The 27554-nt window shown below is 50.9% G+C and overlaps 15 non-coding genes across 15 annotated transcripts; all 15 read left to right on the forward strand.

The window, feature by feature from the left end:
• The first annotated feature begins 6840 nt into the window (after nucleotides 1-6840).
• Nucleotides 6841-6914, forward strand: trnai-aau. The gene has a single exon. It is a non-coding gene; the product is annotated as a tRNA-Ile (tRNA).
• A 621-nt stretch (nucleotides 6915-7535) lies between these two features.
• trnai-aau lies at nucleotides 7536-7609 on the forward strand. The gene has a single exon. It is a non-coding gene; the product is annotated as a tRNA-Ile (tRNA).
• An 8321-nt stretch (nucleotides 7610-15930) lies between these two features.
• trnai-aau lies at nucleotides 15931-16004 on the forward strand. Its single transcript has one exon. It is a non-coding gene; the product is annotated as a tRNA-Ile (tRNA).
• Nucleotides 16005-17311: 1307 nt separating this feature from the next.
• Nucleotides 17312-17385, forward strand: trnai-aau. Its single transcript has one exon. It is a non-coding gene; the product is annotated as a tRNA-Ile (tRNA).
• Nucleotides 17386-18006: 621 nt separating this feature from the next.
• On the forward strand, nucleotides 18007-18080 carry trnai-aau. Its single transcript has one exon. It is a non-coding gene; the product is annotated as a tRNA-Ile (tRNA).
• A 612-nt stretch (nucleotides 18081-18692) lies between these two features.
• trnai-aau lies at nucleotides 18693-18766 on the forward strand. The gene has a single exon. It is a non-coding gene; the product is annotated as a tRNA-Ile (tRNA).
• A 621-nt stretch (nucleotides 18767-19387) lies between these two features.
• On the forward strand, nucleotides 19388-19461 carry trnai-aau. The gene has a single exon. It is a non-coding gene; the product is annotated as a tRNA-Ile (tRNA).
• Nucleotides 19462-20759: 1298 nt separating this feature from the next.
• On the forward strand, nucleotides 20760-20833 carry trnai-aau. Its single transcript has one exon. It is a non-coding gene; the product is annotated as a tRNA-Ile (tRNA).
• A 621-nt stretch (nucleotides 20834-21454) lies between these two features.
• On the forward strand, nucleotides 21455-21528 carry trnai-aau. Its single transcript has one exon. It is a non-coding gene; the product is annotated as a tRNA-Ile (tRNA).
• A 612-nt stretch (nucleotides 21529-22140) lies between these two features.
• On the forward strand, nucleotides 22141-22214 carry trnai-aau. The gene has a single exon. It is a non-coding gene; the product is annotated as a tRNA-Ile (tRNA).
• Nucleotides 22215-22826: 612 nt separating this feature from the next.
• On the forward strand, nucleotides 22827-22900 carry trnai-aau. Its single transcript has one exon. It is a non-coding gene; the product is annotated as a tRNA-Ile (tRNA).
• Nucleotides 22901-23513: 613 nt separating this feature from the next.
• On the forward strand, nucleotides 23514-23587 carry trnai-aau. Its single transcript has one exon. It is a non-coding gene; the product is annotated as a tRNA-Ile (tRNA).
• Nucleotides 23588-24199: 612 nt separating this feature from the next.
• On the forward strand, nucleotides 24200-24273 carry trnai-aau. Its single transcript has one exon. It is a non-coding gene; the product is annotated as a tRNA-Ile (tRNA).
• Nucleotides 24274-26268: 1995 nt separating this feature from the next.
• trnai-aau lies at nucleotides 26269-26342 on the forward strand. Its single transcript has one exon. It is a non-coding gene; the product is annotated as a tRNA-Ile (tRNA).
• Nucleotides 26343-26954: 612 nt separating this feature from the next.
• trnai-aau lies at nucleotides 26955-27028 on the forward strand. Its single transcript has one exon. It is a non-coding gene; the product is annotated as a tRNA-Ile (tRNA).
• The last annotated feature ends 526 nt before the right edge of the window (nucleotides 27029-27554 follow it).

The raw sequence follows: 27554 nt of genomic DNA on the forward strand, positions 1-27554 counted from the left end.
TGCAGAGGGGCAGTAAACAGTCCCCTTATACTGGCTGTGGCCAGTCTCTGCCGTTCTGTTCTGGCCACACCTCCAGCATTTGTTGGCCTCCACTCTCCTCTGGTGGGCACGGGGAGCTGGACCAGGAGCAGGACGAAGCTGGGGAAGGTGGGTGGTGCAGGAAGAGGGTGGGACAAAACGCAGGGCTTGGGGGACCATCAATGGAGAGGGGGCAGAGGGTGCCCTCATACCAGGGGCTCGGGAGACAAACACCACAGTGGGGACGGCAGCAGGGCGAGGGGCAATGGTGGTAGGGCGGGGCATGATAGGGATGGGAGTGGGGGCTCCAAGGGCGGCTGAAGGGCCAGGGAAGAGCTGCCTCTGGGCTGCCAGCCTGGGTCGGACCGCTGGAGGTGGTGCTGTGGCTGCATATGTTGCCCGCCTCTTGGTCTTTGCCTGCCCTGCTGTGCTCTGCGGCAGGTGGTAGGTGTGGGCTGCTCCCTGGGGTTGAGGTGGAGCAACAGCAGGGCGGACGTTGGCAGGCGGGAGAGGCTCGGTAGCCACAGACAGAGGACCTGGCAAGTTTATGCCCTGCTGCAGCACAGCCAGATCCTGCCTCTTCACCCTCCGGTTGTACCACTGGGAGAGGGTCGACTGGTTCACCTCCACCAGCTGCAGGGTGGTGCCCTGCATGATGGCCCCATTGCCCAGGATGAGCTGCCGGACCTTGCGGTAGTCCTGCAGGATCAGAGTCCACCTGGACATGCTGCTCTTCCCCTGCTTCCTGGGACTCTTGTGGATGTCCGAGAGCCGGACGAAGATGGCCTCCACAAGGCGGCAGCAGTCTGGCCACTGAGCAGGCGAACCAGTGGACCCCAGGACACACCTCTCCACACTCTCCACACCTGGCGTGAACTCCACCTTTTTTTTGTGGCGGAACCTTCCCTTTATCAGCCTGTCCAGGTGCCGCGCAGCAAACACGACCCTCTGCTTGTCGTAATCCAGCAGGTCTTGCCACAGCCCCACAATGTTGCTGACCTAAGAAGGAAAGAAAACATATATTTTATATGTTTATATATTATAAATATATAAACAAATATCTGTTGTACAATGAATGTCTTGCTGACCTGCTGGTTATCGAGGGTCATGTTGGTCTGATGCCTCAGCTCCACTAAGCACTCTGCCAGTCTATCCACCCGATCCATGCCTGGCATGCCATGCTCGTCCACAGCCTGAAACATTGAACAATTTCACATTAGCGCTGAACACCTCATGGCAAAGGTATGTTATATTGACTGCTGCTGCTGTGTGTTTTATTTGTTTGCTGTCAATTACTGTGTGTTGTTCCTAATAATGAATTGCGCTTGTATTCAGACACTTTCCTAACTACTGAACTTGTTAGTTTCTATGAATGACAGTTAATTACTAGTAGAAAGTTAACATACCAGCTGTTCTTCAGGCACCTGTGAGGAGGCACCTGGGACACAAGGCTGGGTTATGGGGGGAGGCAGGGTGGTAGCTACAGGCATGGGGGTGACAGGCAGAGTGGTGGTGGTGACAGGTAGGATGGAGGTGGTTAGAGACAAGGTGGTGGAAGGCAGGGTGGAGGAGGTGAGTGGCAGGGTGTTAGAAGGCAGGGTGGAGGAGGTGAGGGGCACGGTGGGGACCACAGGCAGGGTGGTGGAAGGCAGGGTGGAGGAGGTGAGGGGCAGGGTGGGGACCACAGGCAGGGTGGTGGAAGGCAGGGCGGAAGACGGGAGGTCTTCCGAAACACTACCAATAGTGAGGTCCTGTTCGTCATCCTCAAACCCTTCATCCGCCTGTTCCTCCTCTGTGGCGTGGTCCTCCAGCAGTTGGTCTGTCTCCTCAGAGTCGGGGTCCATGTCCTGCAAGGGCTGCCCTGTCTGCCTAAGCAGGTAGTTCACCCCAAGCAACTCTCCTGAACATGAACAACAATGCAATGCTAATGAGTATTAAAAAACAGATATGGAACTTACCATGATGCATAAATACTGAGCTCTCAACAACATCATTATTTGTATTCATATTTGCCCTGAGACTTACCGGTGTACTTTCTCGGCGGGATGAAGGAGGGGACATACTTCCTTCCAAACACCTTCAGGCTGTTGCTGTTGACGGACTCCAGCACGTCCCCCGCGTACGTCAACAGCGCCATGCGCTTGGTGGTGATGGAGGCCGCTGCCCGGTTCTGGTTCCACCTGTTCAGGCCTTCCAGGAGGTACAGCTGGAAGTTGAGCAGGTTTGCACTCGTTCCTAAAAAAAAAAGAGAACGTGAACAATGATTAACAAGGCTATTTGAATATAATTTCATTATTAAGAATAATGTTTAGATGAAGATCTACACCAACCTGGAATAAACCTGTTCAGGTGGCAGTGGAAGGACTCCAAGGAGGTGGAGCCTCTTGCACACCTGTATGTGGTCAGCTGGATCCCCTCCCTGGTGGAACTGCCTGTCTCAGTGTACAGGAGTACACCTGGCACATCCTGGATGCACTTCACGTGCCTCTTCTGGGTGCGCCAGATGTGCTCCATCTTAGGCTGGTCCAGCAGCGGAACCCCGAGCAGGTCTCTCCCCTTCTCCCCCATCAGCTCCTGCAGCAGCTGCTCAATGCGGAGGACCGTGGCGTCCACTCCACGTGTCCTCCGCCTGCAGAACTGGGACAGCTCAGCCTTGGTGATGGCCTTGTCCACCATGTCACTGGTGATGAGGGGCACACCCTCCCTTTTGAGCTGCTCCCTCTTCACCCTGCGCAGTAGGGCTACGTCTGCTGCGTCCCACTCGAACAGGCACACAGACAGGCGGCTCATGAAGAGGGGGTACAGGGCATGGGCATCGGTGGTGCATCCCACGGCCAGCCGTCGCATAAAATGCCAGATGTCCAGCCTTATTTTCAGGTCAGGCCACCCACCAAACCTGGCCTGAAGCTTGGTCTCCCCCTCCTCTGAGCAGCAGCCACAGTCCACATAGAGCAGGACCGGGGGAGCTGCACCTGCCTGGGTGTACCTCTCAATGAGGCCAGAGACCATCGGGTCCAGCCCCGGTCCCTCCTGGGCAGTCAGGACACTGATGAGGACCTGGCCGATCTCATTCCCCACCGAGGTCACCCAGAATGCAGTCCCCTTTGCTGCACCAGCCAGCTTCTTTGTCATCTGAAATGACAAAATTCACACAGAAAACTTCATGAGAGGTTTCAAAAGAAAGTCTGTTAAATAAACACAGAAGTGTATTTATTTATTTATGTATTACTGCAGTCTAATCAAAGGCATGGATGTGTGTGTGTATGTGTGCTTGTAAGAATACAAATCATTGAGGTTTCATGTTTTCATTGTGTTGTACATAATTTACACTATGGATTTTCTTCATCCTATTACCTTTTTGGTGGAGTCCATCTTCAAAATGTTACCAAAGGTTGACGTGATGGACGCCTTTATATGGTCCATCCGGCTGATGATGTCCCTGCCGTACACCGACAGCACCCACCGGCTGGTTGGGACATCGAGGGGCTGTGGAGGTTCCTGGCAGGTCACTGGGAAGAGGCTGGGCTGGTCAACGAAGGCCGCACACTCCCCCAAGTAGTCGGCCAGGCGGTCCAACCACTCCTCCCCATGGTTCTCCCGCAGCTGCTTCACCAGGCACGCCGGGCTATTGCCGAGGGTCCGTTCCCGCAACATGCGGATGACCCGTATGTCACAAGCATACCTTGAAGAAAAGACAGATAAGTTTCAAGAACTTGTTCAATTATGTAAGGACCTGCAGCAGGCATTATCAGAAAATGATTGTAGATTTTTAACTCACAAGCGTGTCAGGATCATCCTGAACTTCCTCCTGTGAGGCAGGTCCAGCTGGTCCAGGACAGCCTGACTGGTTGCCAGATGGGTCAGGCGACACACAGTGCACCTGAGTGTCTCCGTCACCATCAGGTAGTAGCGGTCCACGTCCAGGACCTTACGCACCCTCTTGTGCACACCATACCCCGTCAGCTGCTTCCCACAGGTTTGGCAGACTACCCTCACTTTCCACAAGTGATAGGGCATCCATACCAAGAGCCTGTGGGCAAAAAAGCGGTCCGGTGTTGGAGCCTGGTGGTATATCAGGGCAGAGGCTGGTGGCTCATACCAGAGCTTCAAGTTCAAACGCAGCTTGCCAGACTGAAAAAGGGTGGACGCAATCCACCGTTGGTCCTGAACTGGGATCGTCTCCTTCATTCTGACAGGAAGCCAGAAGTCAGGAGTTGGACCAGGAGCAGGGCCAGGAGCAGGGCCAGGAGCAGCAAGCTCATCCTCATCATGCACATCCTGTTACAAAACAAGAGAAATAAATATATTTATAAAAACAGAATAGCCCAATCATATGAGAACAACCTCATCTTATAAAACTAAAACAGTTCCAAGAACACAACACTTACAGCAGCCATTGCAGGGCTGGTGCTGGTCTCTGAGACAACAGTGCTGAGGCTGGAAGCTGTGCTGGGCCTCACAGAGGTCATCGCAGGGCTGGAGCGAGAAGTTGTCCTCATGGAGGCTTTGTAGGGGGTGGATGGGGGCTTTGAGAGCGGTGATTCCGTCCTCACAAAAGCCACGGCAGGGCTTGATGGTGTTCTGGGCCTCACAGAGGCCATAGGGGAACCGAAGCCAGGTGGGGGGGTCCTCACAGAGGCCATAGGGGAACCGAAGCCAGGTGGGGGGGTCCTCACAGAGGCTGTAGGGGAACCAAAGCCAGGTGGGGTGGTCCTCACAGAGGCCATGGGTGAGCTGGCAGTGGCCTGGGTGTCTCCTGTCATGGTGGGTGGACTGGACAGAGGCTGGGAGAAGGATGGGGGGAAGCATTTGTAAAAAGTAGAAATCAATGGACTCAAATCAAGCTCTTAAGATTTAGGTTTGCTCATATTAACCTATAAATATGTATTATATTATATTTACATATAATCATATTTACCTTTGCTTTCCTAACCACATTCACATTTGGCTTTGCAGCAGCGCCATGTGAGCCTCCAAATCGTGGTTTAGAAAACTGTGGTGACAATTAGAGCATTTATCAAAGGAATACATTGTAAACCTGAAATGCTCTTCCATTTTGCCATCATCATATGTAATCAGTGGTTGTCCATATTTGAAAGCTTGTATGACAATAATATTGAAATACTCACCATGGACAAATTCAGTGTGGGCCGTGCTGGGACATGGGCTGAGGCAGAGGCTGAGGCCATTCCCAGTGGAGGAGGGGCAGAGGCAGAGGCTGAGGTAGAGGCTGTTCCCAGTGGGGGAGGGGCAGCACAGGTAGAGGTCTCTGCCACAGTTTGCCCAGTGGTTGGCTGTATTAAGGACAGAGAGATCCATGTCAGACATCACATTACTGAGCACATCACATAGTGATTCTTTTAGTGTTTTGGTGTCAAGAAGTCTCATTCACATTACCTTTGGGTTGTGAAAGCCACAAGCACACTGCTGTGTCCCACCAAACAGCATTCTTTGACCCCCTGACTGTAACGGGCACTTCTCAATCTGTTCCAAATAAAACAAACACTTTTTTAAAGAAAACAACCCAATAGAAATGGAGCGTTTTGACATATCTTCTATTGGTGACTAAACATGACATTGACACTGAAGTTGCTGTTCATTATGTTTATCAAGGTCCCATACTGTGACTGGTATTTCTGGCAATTCAGTAATCTTTTATAGGCCATCAGAATTTTTTTTCTGTGATCTTTTGCTCATTTTATATACCTTTTGAAAGAGGTCATACCACCTCTTCTGTCTTGGGGCTGGCCTGTTGCCTGCATCAGCAGGCCAAACCCCAGAGCTGGCAAACCTCCTCAAACGGGACATCCATTCCCCATCCCCCATTCCTTTGTGGCTCTTTGAACTCGACATCTAATAGGTAAAAGGAGCGATTTTTACACTAGTACAATAACATGTATTTATTGTTATAATTAGCTTTTTAACATTTCAAATATTTAGCTGGCTACTATTTCCAGAAGAATATTTTTGTACTTGTTCTGGGTCACTTTATTACCACAAGTGAAAAAGTTATATTTATTTCGTTTTGTCCCCAGTGACATATATTATATATAACAGGTTAAATATTGCTTTTGCTAGTCGGAATAACATCTGTCGCTACAGTAACCTATTAGTAATCCCTTATAAAAGTAGCTAGCTAAATGACAGCAATACTACCTGAGGAAATCTACTAACTAGCCTACATGACAAACTCTGAAATGACAAACTCTAATATTCGTGATATTACTTGTCATTGACCCGATGAATGCTAACATGTATTGAAATGTCAAACGGATAATTATTTTGATTAGCTATGTATGTATTTACCTTTGCGGTGCGCGGTACTACAGACAACTTGAAACAGCGTATCCTTCAATGAATGAACTGACGCGACTACTGTCACTCATCTCACAACTTCGGCGGGGGTCAACCTCGGCGGGGGTCTCTGGGGTCGTGGACGCCGTTGCTACGGCTCAGCTCGGCGTGACGTAATTGGAGATGTACGTGTTCCGATTGGCGCAATCGGACTGACGCAATTGGACAGTGAGAATCCGATTGGCCCTCGAACCTTGAACCGAGGTAGCTAATTGGTCGCGATAGCCAGTCGAATGTGCTCCGGGTGCCGCTAATTCCCCCTTGCTCAGCAGTGGACGTTGGAGTCTTGCAAGACTCGTAGCTCCCGTTTAATCGCTTTCTTGACATCCCCTTGAATTTAGAGTGAGGAAAAACGACTTACAGCGTGGGCCGAATACGACCGGTCGTTTCACGCCGACACGAGGTGGCGCCTAGGACATTGCATTTCCGCGGCTGGAGACAGTGTCCGCGGCTGGAGAGTGTGTCTCTGGCCCGTTAGCTCAGTTGGTCAGAGCGTGGTGCTAATAACGCCAAGGTCGTGGGTTCGATCCCCATACGGGCCAACCACCCCTTTTTGGGGATCTTTTCCATTGCTTTATTTCGTTTGTGGCAAGGCTTTGGAATGCTACTGACTGGGTTTGGAACGCCTATAGCTCAGTTGGGAGAGAGAGTTAGGCCGAGGGTGTCAAGGTCTCTGGTTTGATCCTCGGTTTGGGTAAACCCGTGGTGTTTGCAAAATACCGTCTACTCAAGGAAGTGGTCGACGCGTCATTTTCAAAAAGGTCACGCCATAACACTGCAGACCACTGACTGGTCAGAGAGGATTGCGACACCGGACAAACCGGATAAACTTGTCTTATTGAACTAGCCGAGCCACTGAACAACAAACGAGCCGAAAAGCATTGGAGAATGCGGGCATCGATCCCGCTACTTCTCGCATGCTAAGCGAGCGCTCTACCATTTGAGCTAATTCCCCCTTGCTCAGCAGTGGACGTTGGAGTCTTGCAAGACTCGTAGCTCCCGTTTAATCGCTTTCTTGACATCCCCTTGAATTTAGAGTGAGGAAAAACGACTTACAGCGTGGGCCGAATACGACCGGTCGTTTCACGCCGACACGAGGTGGCGCCTAGGACATTGCATTTCCGCGGCTGGAGACAGTGTCCGCGGCTGGAGAGTGTGTCTCTGGCCCGTTAGCTCAGTTGGTCAGAGCGTGGTGCTAATAACGCCAAGGTCGTGGGTTCGATCCCCATACGGGCCAACCACCCCTTTTTGGGGATCTTTTCCATTGCTTTATTTCGTTTGTGGCAAGGCTTTGGAATGCTACTGACTGGGTTTGGAACGCCTATAGCTCAGTTGGGAGAGAGAGTTAGGCCGAGGGTGTCAAGGTCTCTGGTTTGATCCTCGGTTTGGGTAAACCCGTGGTGTTTGCAAAATACCGTCTACTCAAGGAAGTGGTCAACGCGTCATTTTCAAAAAGGTCACGCCATAACACTGCAGACCACTGACTGGTCAGAGAGGATTGCGACACCGGACAAACCGGATAAACTTGTCTTATTGAACTAGCCGAGCCACTGAACAACAAACGAGCCGAAAAGCATTGGAGAATGCGGGCATCGATCCCGCTACTTCTCGCATGCTAAGCGAGCGCTCTACCATTTGAGCTAAAGCTGGGGAACAATCGCCTGTTTGAGGGGGGAAGAAGGGGGAGAAGGGAGGGGGAAGAAAAAAGGAGGAAAAAGGGAGAAAAAAGGAGGAAAAAGGGAGAAGAAGAGGAAAAAGAGAGAAAAGGGGAAAGTTGAAAGTCCCCATTCATAGTTTAAACATGTTTAACCCGTTACGTTTTAAGACAATTCGAAAAAACACCCGAAATTACGAATTTTACAGTGTTTGGGGAAGACGTAGAATGGAACCGAAGGTCCGCGGTTCGCGTCCCACCTACGGCACCTTTGACTATTTCTAATAAACACACACACTTGAGTCTCCAAGTGTGTATGTTATCAAAATGTAACAATATAAGATAGATGGAGATACGTTGCTAATTTAGTGTAATTTCAAAACCATTTGTATCCACTAGTGCATTATTTATATTTTACAGGGTTATCTATTGTACACTATTTGCCTTTATTTGTATTCACTCCACACAGGAGTACTGTTTTTAGTTAGTTTTAATTAGATCTATCTCTCTATCCATCCATCTATCTATCTCTCAAACTGTGTGGCTTCTGAGCTTTGTGTGCTCTTATCTGAAGCTCTGTCTTTTTGGTTTCTGCACTTACCATATCAACACTTGCATGATCCATATATTAAATATTTTAAAACAATGTGCGCAAGCAAGCGTAAAGTTAGTCACTTTTTGCTGCTCTTACTTCTTGCAGACTTGCCGTATTTGGTTAGAAAGAGTAGTGATTGGGAAATAACGACGGACTGACCAACAAATAGTTGATAAATAGAAACATTTATCCACAATTGTAAAAATAGAAATATGAACAACAACAACTAATTTAAACTATATATATATATATATACAGGCAAATGATATGCTAAATTACAATATTTACACAATGAAAACTATATACACAATGGAAATCTAAGCATAAACTATATCTAAACAATGAAAACGATATACACACGGGAAATCTAAGCATTAACTATATCTAAACAATGAAAACTATATACAAAGGCCCAAAGAATTATTTCTTTTTTTGCTCCTCCAGCCACTGCTCTCTGGACAGAGTCTCTGCAGAGGGGCAGTAAACAGTCCCCTTATACTGGCTGTGGCCAGTCTCTGCCGTTCTGTTCTGGCCACACCTCCAGCATTTGTTGGCCTCCACTCTCCTCTGGTGGGCACGGGGAGCTGGACCAGGAGCAGGACGAAGCTGGGGAAGGTGGGTGGTGCAGGAAGAGGGTGGGACAAAACGCAGGGCTTGGGGGACCATCAATGGAGAGGGGGCAGAGGGTGCCCTCATACCAGGGGCTCGGGAGACAAACACCACAGTGGGGACGGCAGCAGGGCGAGGGGCAATGGTGGTAGGGCGGGGCATGATAGGGATGGGAGTGGGGGCTCCAAGGGCGGCTGAAGGGCCAGGGAAGAGCTGCCTCTGGGCTGCCAGCCTGGGTCGGACCGCTGGAGGTGGTGCTGTGGCTGCATATGTTGCCCGCCTCTTGGTCTTTGCCTGCCCTGCTGTGCTCTGCGGCAGGTGGTAGGTGTGGGCTGCTCCCTGGGGTTGAGGTGGAGCAACAGCAGGGCGGACGTTGGCAGGCGGGAGAGGCTCGGTAGCCACAGACAGAGGACCTGGCAAGTTTATGCCCTGCTGCAGCACAGCCAGATCCTGCCTCTTCACCCTCCGGTTGTACCACTGGGAGAGGGTCGACTGGTTCACCTCCACCAGCTGCAGGGTGGTGCCCTGCATGATGGCCCCATTGCCCAGGATGAGCTGCCGGACCTTGCGGTAGTCCTGCAGGATCAGAGTCCACCTGGACATGCTGCTCTTCCCCTGCTTCCTGGGACTCTTGTGGATGTCCGAGAGCCGGACGAAGATGGCCTCCACAAGGCGGCAGCAGTCTGGCCACTGAGCAGGCGAACCAGTGGACCCCAGGACACACCTCTCCACACTCTCCACACCTGGCGTGAACTCCACCTTTTTTTTGTGGCGGAACCTTCCCTTTATCAGCCTGTCCAGGTGCCGCGCAGCAAACACGACCCTCTGCTTGTCGTAATCCAGCAGGTCTTGCCACAGCCCCACAATGTTGCTGACCTAAGAAGGAAAGAAAACATATATTTTATATGTTTATATATTATAAATATATAAACAAATATCTGTTGTACAATGAATGTCTTGCTGACCTGCTGGTTATCGAGGGTCATGTTGGTCTGATGCCTCAGCTCCACTAAGCACTCTGCCAGTCTATCCACCCGATCCATGCCTGGCATGCCATGCTCGTCCACAGCCTGAAACATTGAACAATTTCACATTAGCGCTGAACACCTCATGGCAAAGGTATGTTATATTGACTGCTGCTGCTGTGTGTTTTATTTGTTTGCTGTCAATTACTGTGTGTTGTTCCTAATAATGAATTGCGCTTGTATTCAGACACTTTCCTAACTACTGAACTTGTTAGTTTCTATGAATGACAGTTAATTACTAGTAGAAAGTTAACATACCAGCTGTTCTTCAGGCACCTGTGAGGAGGCACCTGGGACACAAGGCTGGGTTATGGGGGGAGGCAGGGTGGTAGCTACAGGCATGGGGGTGACAGGCAGAGTGGTGGTGGTGACAGGTAGGATGGAGGTGGTTAGAGACAAGGTGGTGGAAGGCAGGGTGGAGGAGGTGAGTGGCAGGGTGTTAGAAGGCAGGGTGGAGGAGGTGAGGGGCACGGTGGGGACCACAGGCAGGGTGGTGGAAGGCAGGGTGGAGGAGGTGAGGGGCAGGGTGGGGACCACAGGCAGGGTGGTGGAAGGCAGGGCGGAAGACGGGAGGTCTTCCGAAACACTACCAATAGTGAGGTCCTGTTCGTCATCCTCAAACCCTTCATCCGCCTGTTCCTCCTCTGTGGCGTGGTCCTCCAGCAGTTGGTCTGTCTCCTCAGAGTCGGGGTCCATGTCCTGCAAGGGCTGCCCTGTCTGCCTAAGCAGGTAGTTCACCCCAAGCAACTCTCCTGAACATGAACAACAATGCAATGCTAATGAGTATTAAAAAACAGATATGGAACTTACCATGATGCATAAATACTGAGCTCTCAACAACATCATTATTTGTATTCATATTTGCCCTGAGACTTACCGGTGTACTTTCTCGGCGGGATGAAGGAGGGGACATACTTCCTTCCAAACACCTTCAGGCTGTTGCTGTTGACGGACTCCAGCACGTCCCCCGCGTACGTCAACAGCGCCATGCGCTTGGTGGTGATGGAGGCCGCTGCCCGGTTCTGGTTCCACCTGTTCAGGCCTTCCAGGAGGTACAGCTGGAAGTTGAGCAGGTTTGCACTCGTTCCTAAAAAAAAAAGAGAACGTGAACAATGATTAACAAGGCTATTTGAATATAATTTCATTATTAAGAATAATGTTTAGATGAAGATCTACACCAACCTGGAATAAACCTGTTCAGGTGGCAGTGGAAGGACTCCAAGGAGGTGGAGCCTCTTGCACACCTGTATGTGGTCAGCTGGATCCCCTCCCTGGTGGAACTGCCTGTCTCAGTGTACAGGAGTACACCTGGCACATCCTGGATGCACTTCACGTGCCTCTTCTGGGTGCGCCAGATGTGCTCCATCTTAGGCTGGTCCAGCAGCGGAACCCCGAGCAGGTCTCTCCCCTTCTCCCCCATCAGCTCCTGCAGCAGCTGCTCAATGCGGAGGACCGTGGCGTCCACTCCACGTGTCCTCCGCCTGCAGAACTGGGACAGCTCAGCCTTGGTGATGGCCTTGTCCACCATGTCACTGGTGATGAGGGGCACACCCTCCCTTTTGAGCTGCTCCCTCTTCACCCTGCGCAGTAGGGCTACGTCTGCTGCGTCCCACTCGAACAGGCACACAGACAGGCGGCTCATGAAGAGGGGGTACAGGGCATGGGCATCGGTGGTGCATCCCACGGCCAGCCGTCGCATAAAATGCCAGATGTCCAGCCTTATTTTCAGGTCAGGCCACCCACCAAACCTGGCCTGAAGCTTGGTCTCCCCCTCCTCTGAGCAGCAGCCACAGTCCACATAGAGCAGGACCGGGGGAGCTGCACCTGCCTGGGTGTACCTCTCAATGAGGCCAGAGACCATCGGGTCCAGCCCCGGTCCCTCCTGGGCAGTCAGGACACTGATGAGGACCTGGCCGATCTCATTCCCCACCGAGGTCACCCAGAATGCAGTCCCCTTTGCTGCACCAGCCAGCTTCTTTGTCATCTGAAATGACAAAATTCACACAGAAAACTTCATGAGAGGTTTCAAAAGAAAGTCTGTTAAATAAACACAGAAGTGTATTTATTTATTTATGTATTACTGCAGTCTAATCAAAGGCATGGATGTGTGTGTGTATGTGTGCTTGTAAGAATACAAATCATTGAGGTTTCATGTTTTCATTGTGTTGTACATAATTTACACTATGGATTTTCTTCATCCTATTACCTTTTTGGTGGAGTCCATCTTCAAAATGTTACCAAAGGTTGACGTGATGGACGCCTTTATATGGTCCATCCGGCTGATGATGTCCCTGCCGTACACCGACAGCACCCACCGGCTGGTTGGGACATCGAGGGGCTGTGGAGGTTCCTGGCAGGTCACTGGGAAGAGGCTGGGCTGGTCAACGAAGGCCGCACACTCCCCCAAGTAGTCGGCCAGGCGGTCCAACCACTCCTCCCCATGGTTCTCCCGCAGCTGCTTCACCAGGCACGCCGGGCTATTGCCGAGGGTCCGTTCCCGCAACATGCGGATGACCCGTATGTCACAAGCATACCTTGAAGAAAAGACAGATAAGTTTCAAGAACTTGTTCAATTATGTAAGGACCTGCAGCAGGCATTATCAGAAAATGATTGTAGATTTTTAACTCACAAGCGTGTCAGGATCATCCTGAACTTCCTCCTGTGAGGCAGGTCCAGCTGGTCCAGGACAGCCTGACTGGTTGCCAGATGGGTCAGGCGACACACAGTGCACCTGAGTGTCTCCGTCACCATCAGGTAGTAGCGGTCCACGTCCAGGACCTTACGCACCCTCTTGTGCACACCATACCCCGTCAGCTGCTTCCCACAGGTTTGGCAGACTACCCTCACTTTCCACAAGTGATAGGGCATCCATACCAAGAGCCTGTGGGCAAAAAAGCGGTCCGGTGTTGGAGCCTGGTGGTATATCAGGGCAGAGGCTGGTGGCTCATACCAGAGCTTCAAGTTCAAACGCAGCTTGCCAGACTGAAAAAGGGTGGACGCAATCCACCGTTGGTCCTGAACTGGGATCGTCTCCTTCATTCTGACAGGAAGCCAGAAGTCAGGAGTTGGACCAGGAGCAGGGCCAGGAGCAGGGCCAGGAGCAGCAAGCTCATCCTCATCATGCACATCCTGTTACAAAACAAGAGAAATAAATATATTTATAAAAACAGAATAGCCCAATCATATGAGAACAACCTCATCTTATAAAACTAAAACAGTTCCAAGAACACAACACTTACAGCAGCCATTGCAGGGCTGGTGCTGGTCTCTGAGACAACAGTGCTGAGGCTGGAAGCTGTGCTGGGCCTCACAGAGGTCATCGCAGGGCTGGAGCGAGAAGTTGTCCTCATGGAGGCTTTGTAGGGGGTGGATGGGGGCTTTGAGAGCGGTGATTCCGTCCTCACAAAAGCCACGGCAGGGCTTGATGGTGTTCTGGGCCTCACAGAGGCCATAGGGGAACCGAAGCCAGGTGGGGGGGTCCTCACAGAGGCCATAGGGGAACCGAAAGCCAGGTGGGGGGGTCCTCACAGAGGCTGTAGGGGAACCAAAGCCAGGTGGGGTGGTCCTCACAGAGGCCATGGGTGAGCTGGCAGTGGCCTGGGTGTCTCCTGTCATGGTGGGTGGACTGGACAGAGGCTGGGAGAAGGATGGGGGGAAGCATTTGTAAAAAGTAGAAATCAATGGACTCAAATCAAGCTCTTAAGATTTAGGTTTGCTCATATTAACCTATAAATATGTATTATATTATATTTACATATAATCATATTTACCTTTGCTTTCCTAACCACATTCACATTTGGCTTTGCAGCAGCGCCATGTGAGCCTCCAAATCGTGGTTTAGAAAACTGTGGTGACAATTAGAGCATTTATCAAAGGAATACATTGTAAACCTGAAATGCTCTTCCATTTTGCCATCATCATATGTAATCAGTGGTTGTCCATATTTGAAAGCTTGTATGACAATAATATTGAAATACTCACCATGGACAAATTCAGTGTGGGCCGTGCTGGGACATGGGCTGAGGCAGAGGCTGAGGCCATTCCCAGTGGAGGAGGGGCAGAGGCAGAGGCTGAGGTAGAGGCTGTTCCCAGTGGGGGAGGGGCAGCACAGGTAGAGGTCTCTGCCACAGTTTGCCCAGTGGTTGGCTGTATTAAGGACAGAGAGATCCATGTCAGACATCACATTACTGAGCACATCACATAGTGATTCTTTTAGTGTTTTGGTGTCAAGAAGTCTCATTCACATTACCTTTGGGTTGTGAAAGCCACAAGCACACTGCTGTGTCCCACCAAACAGCATTCTTTGACCCCCTGACTGTAACGGGCACTTCTCAATCTGTTCCAAATAAAACAAACACTTTTTTAAAGAAAACAACCCAATAGAAATGGAGCGTTTTGACATATCTTCTATTGGTGACTAAACATGACATTGACACTGAAGTTGCTGTTCATTATGTTTATCAAGGTCCCATACTGTGACTGGTATTTCTGGCAATTCAGTCATCTTTTATAGGCCATCAGAATTTTTTTTCTGTGATCTTTTGCTCATTTTATATACCTTTTGAAAGAGGTCATACCACCTCTTCTGTCTTGGGGCTGGCCTGTTGCCTGCATCAGCAGGCCAAACCCCAGAGCTGGCAAACCTCCTCAAACGGGACATCCATTCCCCATCCCCCATTCCTTTGTGGCTCTTTGAACTCGACATCTAATAGGTAAAAGGAGCGATTTTTACACTAGTACAATAACATGTATTTATTGTTATAATTAGCTTTTTAACATTTCAAATATTTAGCTGGCTACTATTTCCAGAAGAATATTTTTGTACTTGTTCTGGGTCACTTTATTACCACAAGTGAAAAAGTTATATTTATTTCGTTTTGTCCCCAGTGACATATATTATATATAACAGGTTAAATATTGCTTTTGCTAGTCGGAATAACATCTGTCGCTACAGTAACCTATTAGTAATCCCTTATAAAAGTAGCTAGCTAAATGACAGCAATACTACCTGAGGAAATCTACTAACTAGCCTACATGACAAACTCTGAAATGACAAACTCTAATATTCGTGATATTACTTGTCATTGACCCGATGAATGCTAACATGTATTGAAATGTCAAACGGATAATTATTTTGATTAGCTATGTATGTATTTACCTTTGCGGTGCGCGGTACTACAGACAACTTGAAACAGCGTATCCTTCAATGAATGAACTGACGCGACTACTGTCACTCATCTCACAACTTCGGCGGGGGTCAACCTCGGCGGGGGTCTCTGGGGTCGTGGACGCCGTTGCTACGGCTCAGCTCGGCGTGACGTAATTGGAGATGTACGTGTTCCGATTGGCGCAATCGGACTGACGCAATTGGACAGTGAGAATCCGATTGGCCCTCGAACCTTGAACCGAGGTAGCTAATTGGTCGCGATAGCCAGTCGAATGTGCTCCGGGTGCCGCTAATTCCCCCTTGCTCAGCAGTGGACGTTGGAGTCTTGCAAGACTCGTAGCTCCCGTTTAATCGCTTTCTTGACATCCCCTTGAATTTAGAGTGAGGAAAAACGACTTACAGCGTGGGCCGAATACGACCGGTCGTTTCACGCCGACACGAGGTGGCGCCTAGGACATTGCATTTCCGCGGCTGGAGACAGTGTCCGCGGCTGGCGAGTGTGTCTCTGGCCCGTTAGCTCAGTTGGTCAGAGCGTGGTGCTAATAACGCCAAGGTCGTGGGTTCGATCCCCATACGGGCCAACCACCCCTTTTTGGGGATCTTTTCCATTGCTTTATTTCGTTTGTGGCAAGGCTTTGGAATGCTACTGACTGGGTTTGGAACGCCTATAGCTCAGTTGGGAGAGAGAGTTAGGCCGAGGGTGTCAAGGTCTCTGGTTTGATCCTCGGTTTGGGTAAACCCGTGGTGTTTGCAAAATACCGTCTACTCAAGGAAGTGGTCAACGCGTCATTTTCAAAAAGGTCACGCCATAACACTGCAGACCACTGACTGGTCAGAGAGGATAGCGACACCGGATAAACCGGATAAACTTGTCTTATTGAACTAGCCGAGCCACTGAACAACAAACGAGCCGAAAAGCATTGGAGAATGCGGGCATCGATCCCGCTACTTCTCGCATGCTAAGCGAGCCCTTTACCATTTGAGCTGATTCCCCCTTGCTCAGCAGTGGATGTTGGAGTCTTGCAAGACTCGTAGCTCCCGTTTAATCGCTTTCTTGACATCCCCTTGAAATTAGAGTGAGGAAAAACGACTTACAGCGTGGGCCGAATACGACCGGTCGTTTCACGCCGACACGAGGTGGCGCCTAGGACATTGCATTTCCGCGGCTGGAGACAGTGTCCGCGGCTGGCGAGTGTGTCTCTGGCCCGTTAGTTCAGTTGGTCAGAGCGTGGTGCTAATAACGCCAAGGTCGTGGGTTCGATCCCCATACGGGCCAACCACCCCTTTTTGGGGATCTTTTCCATTGCTTTATTTCGTTTGTGGCAAGGCTTTGGAATGCTACTGACTGGGTTTGGAACGCCTATAGCTCAGTTGGGAGAGAGAGTTAGGCCGAGGGTGTCAAGGTCTCTGGTTTGATCCTCGGTTTGGGTAAACCCGTGGTGTTTGCAAAATACCGTCTACTCAAGGAAGTGGTCAACGCGTCATTTTCAAAAAGGTCACGCCATAACACTGCAGACCACTGACTGGTCAGAGAGGATTGCGACACCGGATAAACTTGTCTTATTGAACTAGCCGAGCCACTGAACAACAAACGAGCCGAAAAGCATTGGAGAATGCGGGCATCGATCCCGCTACTTCTCGCATGCTAAGCGAGCGCTCTACCATTTGAGCTAATTCCCCCTTGCTCAGCAGTGGACGTTGGAGTCTTGCAAGACTCGTAGCTCCCGTTTAATCGCTTTCTTGACATCCCCTTGAATTTAGAGTGAGGAAAAACGACTTACAGCGTGGGCCGAATACGACCGGTCGTTTCACGCCGACACGAGGTGGCGCCTAGGACATTGCATTTCCGCGGCTGGAGACAGTGTCCGCGGCTGGCGAGTGTGTCTCTGGCCCGTTAGCTCAGTTGGTCAGAGCGTGGTGCTAATAACGCCAAGGTCGTGGGTTCGATCCCCATACGGGCCAACCACCCCTTTTTGGGGATCTTTTCCATTGCTTTATTTCGTTTGTGGCAAGGCTTTGGAATGCTACTGACTGGGTTTGGAACGCCTATAGCTCAGTTGGGAGAGAGAGTTAGGCCGAGGGTGTCAAGGTCTCTGGTTTGATCCTCGGTTTGGGTAAACCCGTGGTGTTTGCAAAATACCGTCTACTCAAGGAAGTGGTCAACGCGTCATTTTCAAAAAGGTCACGCCATAACACTGCAGACCACTGACTGGTCAGAGAGGATTGCGACACCGGACAAACCGGATAAACTTGTCTTATTGAACTAGCCGAGCCACTGAACAACAAACGAGCCGAAAAGCATTGGAGAATGCGGGCATCGATCCCGCTACTTCTCGCATGCTAAGCGAGCGCTCTACCATTTGAGCTAATTCCCCCTTGCTCAGCAGTGGACGTTGGAGTCTTGCAAGACTCGTAGCTCCCGTTTAATCGCTTTCTTGACATCCCCTTGAATTTAGAGTGAGGAAAAACGACTTACAGCGTGGGCCGAATACGACCGGTCGTTTCACGCCGACACGAGGTGGCGCCTAGGACATTGCATTTCCGCGGCTGGAGACAGTGTCCGCGGCTGGCGAGTGTGTCTCTGGCCCGTTAGCTCAGTTGGTCAGAGCGTGGTGCTAATAACGCCAAGGTCGTGGGTTCGATCCCCATACGGGCCAACCACCCCTTTTTGGGGATCTTTTCCATTGCTTTATTTCGTTTGTGGCAAGGCTTTGGAATGCTACTGACTGGGTTTGGAACGCCTATAGCTCAGTTGGGAGAGAGAGTTAGGCCGAGGGTGTCAAGGTCTCTGGTTTGATCCTCGGTTTGGGTAAACCCGTGGTGTTTGCAAAATACCGTCTACTCAAGGAAGTGGTCAACGCGTCATTTTCAAAAAGGTCACGCCATAACACTGCAGACCACTGACTGGTCAGAGAGGATTGCGACACCGGATAAACTTGTCTTATTGAACTAGCCGAGCCACTGAACAACAAACGAGCCGAAAAGCATTGGAGAATGCGGGCATCGATCCCGCTACTTCTCGCATGCTAAGCGAGCGCTCTACCATTTGAGCTAATTCCCCCTTGCTCAGCAGTGGACGTTGGAGTCTTGCAAGACTCGTAGCTCCCGTTTAATCGCTTTCTTGACATCCCCTTGAATTTAGAGTGAGGAAAAACGACTTACAGCGTGGGCCGAATACGACCGGTCGTTTCACGCCGACACGAGGTGGCGCCTAGGACATTGCATTTCCGCGGCTGGAGACAGTGTCCGCGGCTGGAGAGTGTGTCTCTGGCCCGTTAGCTCAGTTGGTCAGAGCGTGGTGCTAATAACGCCAAGGTCGTGGGTTCGATCCCCATACGGGCCAACCACCCCTTTTTGGGGATCTTTTCCATTGCTTTATTTCGTTTGTGGCAAGGCTTTGGAATGCTACTGACTGGGTTTGGAACGCCTATAGCTCAGTTGGGAGAGAGAGTTAGGCCGAGGGTGTCAAGGTCTCTGGTTTGATCCTCGGTTTGGGTAAACCCGTGGTGTTTGCAAAATACCGTCTACTCAAGGAAGTGGTCAACGCGTCATTTTCAAAAAGGTCACGCCATAACACTGCAGACCACTGACTGGTCAGAGAGGATTGCGACACCGGACAAACCGGATAAACTTGTCTTATTGAACTAGCCGAGCCACTGAACAACAAACGAGCCGAAAAGCATTGGAGAATGCGGGCATCGATCCCGCTACTTCTCGCATGCTAAGCGAGCGCTCTACCATTTGAGCTAATTCCCCCTTGCTCAGCAGTGGACGTTGGAGTCTTGCAAGACTCGTAGCTCCCGTTTAATCGCTTTCTTGACATCCCCTTGAATTTAGAGTGAGGAAAAACGACTTACAGCGTGGGCCGAATACGACCGGTCGTTTCACGCTGACAGGAGGTGGCGCCTAGGACATTGCATTTCCGCGGCTGGAGACAGTGTCCGCGGCTGGAGAGTGTGTCTCTGGCCCGTTAGCTCAGTTGGTCAGAGCGTGGTGCTAATAACGCCAAGGTCGTGGGTTCGATCCCCATACGGGCCAACCACCCCTTTTTGGGGATCTTTTCCATTGCTTTATTTCGTTTGTGGCAAGGCTTTGGAATGCTACTGACTGGGTTTGGAACGCCTATAGCTTAGTTGGGAGAGAGAGTTAGGCCGAGGGCGTCAAGGTCTCTGGTTTGATCCTCGGTTTGGGTAAACCCGTGGTGTTTGCAAAATACTGTCTACTCAAGGAAGTGGTCGACGCGTCATTTTCAAAAAGGTCACGCCATAACACTGCAGACCACTGACTGGTCAGAGAGGATTGCGACACCGGATAAACTTGTCTTATTGAACTAGCCGAGCCACTGAACAACAAACGAGCCGAAAAGCATTGGAGAATGCGGGCATCGATCCCGCTACTTCTCGCATGCTAAGCGAGCGCTCTACCATTTGAGCTAATTCCCCCTTGCTCAGCAGTGGACGTTGGAGTCTTGCAAGACTCGTAGCTCCCGTTTAATCGCTTTCTTAACATCCCCTTGAATTTAGAGTGAGGAAAAACGACTTACAGCGTGGGCCGAATACGACCGGTCGTTTCACGCCGACACGAGGTGGCGCCTAGGCCATTAGATTTCCGCGGCTGGAGACAGTGTCCGCGGCTGGCGAGTGTGTCTCTGGCCTGTTAAATCAGTTGGTCAGAGCGTGGTGCTAATAACGCCAAGGTCGTGGGTTCGATCCCCATACGGGCCAACCACCCCTTTTTGGGGATCTTTTCCATTGCTTTATTTCGTTTGTGGCAAGGCTTTGGAATGCTACTGACTGGGTTTGGAACGCCTATAGCTCAGTTGGGAGAGAGAGTTAGGCCGAGGGTGTCAAGGTCTCTGGTTTGATCCTCGGTTTGGGTAAACCCGTGGTGTTTGCAAAATACCGTCTACTCAAGGAAGTGGTCAACGCGTCATTTTCAAAAAGGTCACGCCATAACACTGCAGACCACTGACTGGTCAGAGAGGATTGCGACACCGGATAAACTTGTCTTATTGAACTAGCCGAGCCACTGAACAACAAACGAGCCGAAAAGCATTGGAGAATGCGGGCATCGATCCCGCTACTTCTCGCATGCTAAGCGAGCGCTCTACCATTTGAGCTAATTCCCCCTTGCTCAGCAGTGGACGTTGGAGTCTTGCAAGACTCGTAGCTCCCGTTTAATCGCTTTCTTGACATCCCCTTGAATTTAGAGTGAGGAAAAACGACTTACAGCGTGGGCCGAATACGACCGGTCGTTTCACGCCGACACGAGGTGGCGCCTAGGACATTGCATTTCCGCGGCTGGAGACAGTGTCCGCGGCTGGAGAGTGTGTCTCTGGCCCGTTAGCTCAGTTGGTCAGAGCGTGGTGCTAATAACGCCAAGGTCGTGGGTTCGATCCCCATACGGGCCAACCACCCCTTTTTGGGGATCTTTTCCATTGCTTTATTTCGTTTGTGGCAAGGCTTTGGAATGCTACTGACTGGGTTTGGAACGCCTATAGCTCAGTTGGGAGAGAGAGTTAGGCCGAGGGTGTCAAGGTCTCTGGTTTGATCCTCGGTTTGGGTAAACCCGTGGTGTTTGCAAAATACCGTCTACTCAAGGAAGTGGTCGACGCGTCATTTTCAAAAAGGTCACGCCATAACACTGCAGACCACTGACTGGTCAGAGAGGATTGCGACACCGGACAAACCGGATAAACTTGTCTTATTGAACTAGCCGAGCCACTGAACAACAAACGAGCCGAAAAGCATTGGAGAATGCGGGCATCGATCCCGCTACTTCTCGCATGCTAAGCGAGCGCTCTACCATTTGAGCTAATTCCCCCTTGCTCAGCAGTGGACGTTGGAGTCTTGCAAGACTCGTAGCTCCCGTTTAATCGCTTTCTTGACATCCCCTTGAATTTAGAGTGAGGAAAAACGACTTACAGCGTGGGCCGAATACGACCGGTCGTTTCACGCTGACAGGAGGTGGCGCCTAGGACATTGCATTTCCGCGGCTGGAGACAGTGTCCGCGGCTGGAGAGTGTGTCTCTGGCCCGTTAGCTCAGTTGGTCAGAGCGTGGTGCTAATAACGCCAAGGTCGTGGGTTCGATCCCCATACGGGCCAACCACCCCTTTTTGGGGATCTTTTCCATTGCTTTATTTCGTTTGTGGCAAGGCTTTGGAATGCTACTGACTGGGTTTGGAACGCCTATAGCTTAGTTGGGAGAGAGAGTTAGGCCGAGGGCGTCAAGGTCTCTGGTTTGATCCTCGGTTTGGGTAAACCCGTGGTGTTTGCAAAATACTGTCTACTCAAGGAAGTGGTCGACGCGTCATTTTCAAAAAGGTCACGCCATAACACTGCAGACCACTGACTGGTCAGAGAGGATTGCGACACCGGATAAACTTGTCTTATTGAACTAGCCGAGCCACTGAACAACAAACGAGCCGAAAAGCATTGGAGAATGCGGGCATCGATCCCGCTACTTCTCGCATGCTAAGCGAGCGCTCTACCATTTGAGCTAATTCCCCCTTGCTCAGCAGTGGACGTTGGAGTCTTGCAAGACTCGTAGCTCCCGTTTAATCGCTTTCTTGACATCCCCTTGAATTTAGAGTGAGGAAAAACGACTTACAGCGTGGGCCGAATACGACCGGTCGTTTCACGCCGACACGAGGTGGCGCCTAGGACATTGCATTTCCGCGGCTGGAGACAGTGTCCGCGGCTGGAGAGTGTGTCTCTGGCCCGTTAGCTCAGTTGGTCAGAGCGTGGTGCTAATAACGCCAAGGTCGTGGGTTCGATCCCCATACGGGCCAACCACCCCTTTTTGGGGATCTTTTCCATTGCTTTATTTCGTTTGTGGCAAGGCTTTGGAATGCTACTGACTGGGTTTGGAACGCCTATAGCTCAGTTGGGAGAGAGAGTTAGGCCGAGGGTGTCAAGGTCTCTGGTTTGATCCTCGGTTTGGGTAAACCCGTGGTGTTTGCAAAATACCGTCTACTCAAGGAAGTGGTCAACGCGTCATTTTCAAAAAGGTCACGCCATAACACTGCAGACCACTGACTGGTCAGAGAGGATTGCGACACCGGATAAACTTGTCTTATTGAACTAGCCGAGCCACTGAACAACAAACGAGCCGAAAAGCATTGGAGAATGCGGGCATCGATCCCGCTACTTCTCGCATGCTAAGCGAGCGCTCTACCATTTGAGCTAATTCCCCCTTGCTCAGCAGTGGACGTTGGAGTCTTGCAAGACTCGTAGCTCCCGTTTAATCGCTTTCTTGACATCCCCTTGAATTTAGAGTGAGGAAAAACGACTTACAGCGTGGGCCGAATACGACCGGTCGTTTCACGCTGACAGGAGGTGGCGCCTAGGACATTGCATTTCCGCGGCTGGAGACAGTGTCCGCGGCTGGAGAGTGTGTCTCTGGCCCGTTAGCTCAGTTGGTCAGAGCGTGGTGCTAATAACGCCAAGGTCGTGGGTTCGATCCCCATACGGGCCAACCACCCCTTTTTGGGGATCTTTTCCATTGCTTTATTTCGTTTGTGGCAAGGCTTTGGAATGCTACTGACTGGGTTTGGAACGCCTATAGCTTAGTTGGGAGAGAGAGTTAGGCCGAGGGTGTCAAGGTCTCTGGTTTGATCCTCGGTTTGGGTAAACCCGTGGTGTTTGCAAAATACCGTCTACTCAAGGAAGTGGTCAACGCGTCATTTTCAAAAAGGTCACGCCATAACACTGCAGACCACTGACTGGTCAGAGAGGATTGCGACACCGGATAAACTTGTCTTATTGAACTAGCCGAGCCACTGAACAACAAACGAGCCGAAAAGCATTGGAGAATGCGGGCATCGATCCCGCTACTTCTCGCATGCTAAGCGAGCGCTCTACCATTTGAGCTAATTCCCCCTTGCTCAGCAGTGGACGTTGGAGTCTTGCAAGACTCGTAGCTCCCGTTTAATCGCTTTCTTGACATCCCCTTGAATTTAGAGTGAGGAAAAACGACTTACAGCGTGGGCCGAATACGACCGGTCGTTTCACGCCGACACGAGGTGGCGCCTAGGCCATTAGCATTTCCGCGGCTGGAGACAGTGTCCGCGGCTGGCGAGTGTGTCTCTGGCCCGTTAGCTCAGTTGGTCAGAGCGTGGTGCTAATAACGCCAAGGTCGTGGGTTCGATCCCCATACGGGCCAACCACCCCTTTTTGGGGATCTTTTCCATTGCTTTATTTCGTTTGTGGCAAGGCTTTGGAATGCTACTGACTGGGTTTGGAACGCCTATAGCTCAGTTGGGAGAGAGAGTTAGGCCGAGGGTGTCAAGGTCTCTGGTTTGATCCTCGGTTTGGGTAAACCCGTGGTGTTTGCAAAATACCGTCTACTCAAGGAAGTGGTCAACGCGTCATTTTCAAAAAGGTCACGCCATAACACTGCAGACCACTGACTGGTCAGAGAGGATTGCGACACCGGATAAACTTGTCTTATTGAACTAGCCGAGCCACTGAACAACAAACGAGCCGAAAAGCATTGGAGAATGCGGGCATCGATCCCGCTACTTCTCGCATGCTAAGCGAGCGCTCTACCATTTGAGCTAATTCCCCCTTGCTCAGCAGTGGACGTTGGAGTCTTGCAAGACTCGTAGCTCCCGTTTAATCGCTTTCTTGACATCCCCTTGAATTTAGAGTGAGGAAAAACGACTTACAGCGTGGGCCGAATACGACCGGTCGTTTCACGCCGACACGAGGTGGCGCCTAGGACATTGCATTTCCGCGGCTGGAGACAGTGTCCGCGGCTGGAGAGTGTGTCTCTGGCCCGTTAGCTCAGTTGGTCAGAGCGTGGTGCTAATAACGCCAAGGTCGTGGGTTCGATCCCCATACGGGCCAACCACCCCTTTTTGGGGATCTTTTCCATTGCTTTATTTCGTTTGTGGCAAGGCTTTGGAATGCTACTGACTGGGTTTGGAACGCCTATAGCTCAGTTGGGAGAGAGAGTTAGGCCGAGGGTGTCAAGGTCTCTGGTTTGATCCTCGGCTTGGGTAAACTCGTGGTGTTTGCAAAATACCGTCTACTCAAGGGAGTGGTCGACGCGTCATTTTCAAAAAGGTCACGCCATAACCCTCTAGACCACTGACTGGTCAGAGAGGATTGCGACACCGGACAAACCGGATAAACTTGTCTTATTGAACTAGCCGAGCCACTGAACAACAAACGAGCCGAAAAGCATTGGAGAATGCGGGCATCGATCCCGCTACTTCTCGCATGCTAAGCGAGCGCTCTACCATTTGAGCTAATTCCCCCTTGCTCAGCAGTGGACGTTGGAGTCTTGCAAGACTCGTAGCTCCCGTTTAATCGCTTTCTTGACATCCCCTTGAATTTAGAGTGAGGAAAAACGACTTACAGCGTGGGCCGAATACGACCGGTCGTTTCACGCTGACAGGAGGTGGCGCCTAGGACATTGCATTTCCGCGGCTGGAGACAGTGTCCGCGGCTGGAGAGTGTGTCTCTGGCCCGTTAGCTCAGTTGGTCAGAGCCTGGTGCTAATAACGCCAAGGTCGTGGGTTCGATCCCCATACGGGCCAACCACCCCTTTTTGGGGATCTTTTCCATTGCTTTATTTCGTTTGTGGCAAGGCTTTGGAATGCTACTGACTGGGTTTGGAACGCCTATAGCTTAGTTGGGAGAGAGAGTTAGGCCGAGGGCGTCAAGGTCTCTGGTTTGATCCTCGGTTTGGGTAAACCCGTGGTGTTTGCAAAATACTGTCTACTCAAGGAAGTGGTCGACGCGTCATTTTCAAAAAGGTCACGCCATAACACTGCAGACCACTGACTGGTCAGAGAGGATTGCGACACCGGATAAACTTGTCTTATTGAACTAGCCGAGCCACTGAACAACAAACGAGCCGAAAAGCATTGGAGAATGCGGGCATCGATCCCGCTACTTCTCGCATGCTAAGCGAGCGCTCTACCATTTGAGCTAATTCCCCCTTGCTCAGCAGTGGACGTTGGAGTCTTGCAAGACTCGTAGCTCCCGTTTAATCGCTTTCTTAACATCCCCTTGAATTTAGAGTGAGGAAAAACGACTTACAGCGTGGGCCGAATACGACCGGTCGTTTCACGCCGACACGAGGTGGCGCCTAGGCCATTAGATTTCCGCGGCTGGAGACAGTGTCCGCGGCTGGCGAGTGTGTCTCTGGCCTGTTAAATCAGTTGGTCAGAGCGTGGTGCTAATAACGCCAAGGTCGTGGGTTCGATCCCCATACGGGCCAACCACCCCTTTTTGGGGATCTTTTCCATTGCTTTATTTCGTTTGTGGCAAGGCTTTGGAATGCTACTGACTGGGTTTGGAACGCCTATAGCTCAGTTGGGAGAGAGAGTTAGGCCGAGGGTGTCAAGGTCTCTGGTTTGATCCTCGGTTTGGGTAAACCCGTGGTGTTTGCAAAATACCGTCTACTCAAGGAAGTGGTCAACGCGTCATTTTCAAAAAGGTCACGCCATAACACTGCAGACCACTGACTGGTCAGAGAGGATTGCGACACCGGATAAACTTGTCTTATTGAACTAGCCGCGAGCCACTGAACAACAAACGAGCCGAAAAGCATTGGAGAATGCGGGCATCGATCCCGCTACTTCTCGCATGCTAAGCGAGCCCTTTACCATTTGAGCTAATTCCCCCTTGCTCAGCAGTGGACGTTGGAGTCTTGCAAGACTCGTAGCTCCCGTTTAATCGCTTTCTTGACATCCCCTTGAATTTAGAGTGAGGAAAAACGACTTACAGCGTGGGCCGAATACGACCGGTCGTTTCACGCTGACAGGAGGTGGCGCCTAGGACATTGCATTTCCGCGGCTGGAGACAGTGTCCGCGGCTGGAGAGTGTGTCTCTGGCCCGTTAGCTCAGTTGGTCAGAGCGTGGTGCTAATAACGCCAAGGTCGTGGGTTCGATCCCCATACGGGCCAACCGCCCCTTTTTGGGGATCTTTTCCATTGCTTTATTTCGTTTGTGGCAAGGCTTTGGAATGCTACTGACTGGGTTTGGAACGCCTATAGCTTAGTTGGGAGAGAGAGTTAGGCCGAGGGTGTCAAGGTCTCTGGTTTGATCCTCGGTTTGGGTAAACCCGTGGTGTTTGCAAAATACCGTCTACTCAAGGAAGTGGTCAACGCGTCATTTTCAAAAAGGTCACGCCATAACACTGCAGACCACTGACTGGTCAGAGAGGATTGCGACACCGGATAAACTTGTCTTATTGAACTAGCCGAGCCACTGAACAACAAACGAGCCGAAAAGCATTGGAGAATGCGGGCATCGATCCCGCTACTTCTCGCATGCTAAGCGAGCGCTCTACCATTTGAGCTAATTCCCCCTTGCTCAGCAGTGGACGTTGGAGTCTTGCAAGACTCGTAGCTCCCGTTTAATCGCTTTCTTGACATCCCCTTGAATTTAGAGTGAGGAAAAACGACTTACAGCGTGGGCCGAATACGACCGGTCGTTTCACGCTGACAGGAGGTGGCGCCTAGGACATTGCATTTCCGCGGCTGGAGACAGTGTCCGCGGCTGGAGAGTGTGTCTCTGGCCCGTTAGCTCAGTTGGTCAGAGCGTGGTGCTAATAACGCCAAGGTCGTGGGTTCGATCCCCATACGGGCCAACCACCCCTTTTTGGGGATCTTTTCCATTGCTTTATTTCGTTTGTGGCAAGGCTTTGGAATGCTACTGACTGGGTTTGGAACGCCTATAGCTTAGTTGGGAGAGAGAGTTAGGCCGAGGGCGTCAAGGTCTCTGGTTTGATCCTCGGTTTGGGTAAACCCGTGGTGTTTGCAAAATACTGTCTACTCAAGGAAGTGGTCGACGCGTCATTTTCAAAAAGGTCACGCCATAACACTGCAGACCACTGACTGGTCAGAGAGGATTGCGACACCGGATAAACTTGTCTTATTGAACTAGCCGAGCCACTGAACAACAAACGAGCCGAAAAGCATTGGAGAATGCGGGCATCGATCCCGCTACTTCTCGCATGCTAAGCGAGCGCTCTACCATTTGAGCTAATTCCCCCTTGCTCAGCAGTGGACGTTGGAGTCTTGCAAGACTCGTAGCTCCCGTTTAATCGCTTTCTTGACATCCCCTTGAATTTAGAGTGAGGAAAAACGACTTACAGCGTGGGCCGAATACGACCG

Source organism: Hypomesus transpacificus, chromosome 19, assembly GCF_021917145.1.
Source record: "Hypomesus transpacificus isolate Combined female chromosome 19, fHypTra1, whole genome shotgun sequence".
Classification (NCBI taxonomy): Eukaryota; Metazoa; Chordata; class Actinopteri; order Osmeriformes; family Osmeridae; genus Hypomesus; species Hypomesus transpacificus.